Source organism: Orycteropus afer, unplaced genomic scaffold, assembly GCF_000298275.1.
Source record: "Orycteropus afer afer isolate SDZICR_OR568_19922 unplaced genomic scaffold, OryAfe1.0 scaffold00035, whole genome shotgun sequence".
In the NCBI taxonomy this organism is placed as follows: Eukaryota; Metazoa; Chordata; class Mammalia; order Tubulidentata; family Orycteropodidae; genus Orycteropus; species Orycteropus afer.
The window spans coordinates 5,804,192-5,808,308 of NW_006921622.1; the positions used below are offsets into that span (position 1 = coordinate 5,804,192).

Consider the following 4,117-nt stretch of genomic DNA (forward strand, 5'->3'; position numbering starts at 1 on the left):
ATGCAAATAAAAATAACAATGATATATCACCTTAGCCCAGCATTAACAGCAAAATTAAAAAAAAAAAAAAAATGTTGGCGGTGGTGTGGAGAAGCTGGAACATTTATACACTGATAGTGGGACAACTGTGGAAAGAGGTCTGGAGGTATGGAGCTTCCTTAAGAAGTTGGAAATAGAAATATCATATGATGCAAGGTAAATAGATAAGAGATCCAGGATACTAGAGAAATAAGCGCTATGCCACGAACAGATATATGCACACCCATGTTCATCACAACGTTAATTGCAATAGCAAAAAGATAGAAACCACCTAAGTGCCAACAACAGAGAATGTTACATATACACAATGGAATGCTATGCAACATTAAATAATTATGATTTTTTAATGAGGTATATATTTTCACTTATAAAAATATTCATCAGTGGAAGAGCAGAAACTGGTTTGATTGATGATTTACGAGTAGTAAAGATGATACTCATGAGTTTCTTCCTCATGCCACTACCTGGCACTGACATGAATTGTACTAAGCAATGCCAGGAATTGGTCTGTGCTCTTTTGTTACCTGGCATTTATGGGAAATAGTAGAATAGGAAACAAAAAATTGTTCATATTCAGCACAGTGATGTGAAATTCTAACAGCTTATGTCTGCTTATTGCACTTCCCCTACTGACAGGTTAGACTTAAACTTTACAAAGAAGTATATATTCAAAATTCTTATAAAGACTAAAGGAAAAATATGATTTACATTGGAGAGAGCCATGTAGAAATGTTTGTATTCATTTTAAAAACAATTTTATTTTTCAGCTGCACACAATATTTCCTTATACAGATGAACTCTCTAGAGACTAGTCATTATGGAAATCTGATTCTTATAGACTGATAAATTTTCCAAAACAATGACATATGAATTAGTTATTTCATTTTATATTTTTTTTCCTTTTTTTGTTTTTAATTGTGATTTGGGTTTCAGAGGAAATTGGTTTTCCATTCAATAATGCATACACATTCTGTTTTGTGAAGTTTACTGCAATCCCCACACTGTAGCAGCATTCTTCCCACTTCTTCCCTGTGCCCACCCCTTCCCTTCATCCTTCATTCCCATCCCCTCCTGCCTTCCTAGTTCTGTCCTTGGGAAAATGCAGTCCTCTTGATCTCATATGCTTGACTTTCCTAAGGAGTGCATACTTCCTGATACTACACTTCACCTTATAGGCCTGCCTATCATTTGGCTGACAATTAAGTCACAGGTATTAAGTATAGTTCCTAGCTTGAAGGGTGTCTAAGGGGCATAGTCTTGGGAGTTCCACCAGTCTTAATCAGACCAGTAAGCCACATTTCCCCTCACTCTATCCAGTACCTCCTATTGTGATCTCTTTCAGTGTGGTCAGTAGTGGTATCAGGGCACCACCTAGTTCTTCTGGTCTTAGGATCATGAAGGGTGGGGTTCAGCCTTTGGATGAATTGTTTCCTTGCATCTTTGATTTTCTTTACTCTTCTTTGCTCTGGACAGGGAGAGATCAATAGTCACACCTTAGATGGCACTCATACACTTTTTAGACCCCAGTTGCCAGTCACCAAAGTAGGAAGTAGAACACTGCCTTTGTGGACTATGTTATGCCAATTGACATAGTTCTTAACAAAGATAACACATCAGATTCTAAACTAGTTAGTGAGTTGGGTTTCATTATACTTTAGTGAGAACTAACTCCTAGACCTTTGAAAGAATACCAAGTCAAACTATATTATTTTGAAGTAAAACAGTTAATAATTATGCACTACCACAGGAAAAACTAAATTGCCAAAATAAGTTTCAAATGTAATTGTATAACTTAATTAGTAACTGGATAGAAAATGGTCACCCTAATTATTTGATGAAAGAAATTATGACAGGAAAAAAATTCTTTTATCTTTGAAAACAGATTTCTCTTTGAAATCAGTGTTAGCCTGACTGTTAATCTATTTTAAAAAGCATGTTAGAACTGATGTTTTCTAAGTTTATAGTTTCTTTAGTTCTTTCAAATCTAAAAGTGATTATGTTGAGCCTTTCTTGATTATGAGGCAAGATCCTTGCTGGGAGGTATGATAAAATGAACTTTCATGTTAGATGGTCTTCTTGTTGTTGTTTTTAGTTACCATTGAGTAAGCTTTGACTTATGGTCACTTTATGTATAAAAGAAGGAAATGTTGTTTGGTCACAGCACTGAATCAGAAAATATTCTATTGCGATCTATAAGGTTTTCATTGGCTAATTTTTGGAAGATTCAAAGGGTAGAAGCTCTGCTGAAAGCTGTCTGCTCTGGGTGACCCTGCTGGTATTTCAATTACCAGTGGCCAAGCTTCCAGCATCATTACAACACACAAACAACCACAGTGTGACAAATAGACAGGTGGTGGAAAGATGGTCTATACACCCCAAAATTGTAGAGAAGTGTTAAAACCTATCTGTTTTTATGTTATTCACCTTATTGTCAATGGAGAATATAAATACAATATTATATTTTTGTTATTTATTTAAGCAATTTTATCTGGCATGTACTGTTAGAAGATTTCTATACATTTTTCTTTTTTTTTTTTTAAATAGATATCTTCGGACAACATATGCCAGATAAAATTGCTTAAATAAATAATAAAAATACAAAACCAAAAAAAACCTCTGTTTTGATGCCAAATATAATCTGTAAATTCTTAGTGTCCTCTGTACTAGAATAGAGGTGATTCTCAGTCCCAGAATTGCACGGATGGCTTCTGCTGGGATATGTTCCAGTCTTCTCTTGCCCTATGTGCGTGCAAGAGCTGGTTCCTTAGTGTTCTGGTGCAGAGAAAGAGAAAAATTCAGCTCATACAAATCATTCCTATTCTTATTGAGATAAAATTCTCTTAAAAATCTGAGATTTATTTGAGAAATCTTTACCTTTATACATTTTAGATTGCTACAACTTAGGGTTCTCTTAAATGTTTTAGCTTTTGGATACCATCCATATATTATTCCAATTTTACAGATTTTCATTTTTCAGTTCTAATATTCAAACATAACTAATATTTGTTGTAATCAAAGAATTATATACAGTACATTTTATTTGTTAATATCAAACGAATCACTCATTTGCATTTGTGTTACACTATATTTACTTGAAAATAAAGGGTATAATAAACTATCCTAAGCATATAATTTTATAAGCAATGACCATTTATTGACACAATATTCAGTTTTATAACATCCTTGCTAGCATTGTTAGTTTTATAATTTACCATTATCCTTGACTTACTGTATGTTCGAGTTATGATGAACCACATTTATGAGCATCTATTTATTTTGTACATATTATCATTAGTAATATGTACCACATAAATTTATATGTAATGCTTCCCACTTCCCAAAACAAGTAAAGATCACATTTTTAAAGAAAAGTAATAACAGGCAATAATAATGAAAATTTAAAAAAAGAAAGAGAATGAGGTATTAAGCTTATATCAGAACTGACTTATGATGGAGTTACCAGAAAGAAACGCAATTGTAAGTTGGTGACTACTTGTATAAAAATGTTTATGTAATTTCTGTTCTGGAAATAGGGCAGAAAACAACTTTAGAAATGTTAGTACTAACATACTTAAAAGAGCACCTGGGAGATGTTTGGTATTTAGTACAAGTTAACGTTTATTTCCTGAAATTTATTATAATAAATTAATTCAAATTATTATATGTTTTACCCTACTTTCCTGTTGCATAATTTTCTTGTCTATAAAATGAGGATATGTGCTAACAATAATTATCATGATTAATGATAACTTTTGCAGCATTTCCAAAGCTAAATTATATTGCAAGAATAGTAAACTTCCTGAATTCCCTTCTAAAACCTGAGACAAACAGATGTCAAACAAAGAAGAGAAGAAGAAATAAATCACATTGACCAATTAGCCATTATTGTTGTTGTTGTTATGTGCCATCGAGTTGGACCCGACTAATAGTGACCCCTCCTTGGGTTTTCGAGGCAGTATCACTACGGAAGTAGATTGCCTCATCTTCCTTCCGAGGAGTGGCTGGTGGATTTGAACCGCCAGCCTTCTGGTTAGCAGTCAAGAAGTGCCTTAGGCACTATGCTACCGGAGCTCCTAGG

At 33.7% G+C, this 4,117-nt stretch overlaps 1 protein-coding gene across 1 annotated transcript in view; it reads left to right on the forward strand.

Moving 5' to 3' along the window:
- MALRD1 (MAM and LDL receptor class A domain containing 1) overlaps positions 1 to 4,117 on the forward strand; it is a 1,363,654-nt gene that overhangs the window by 563,791 nt on the left and 795,746 nt on the right. The gene's annotated exons all lie outside the window — the stretch shown is intronic.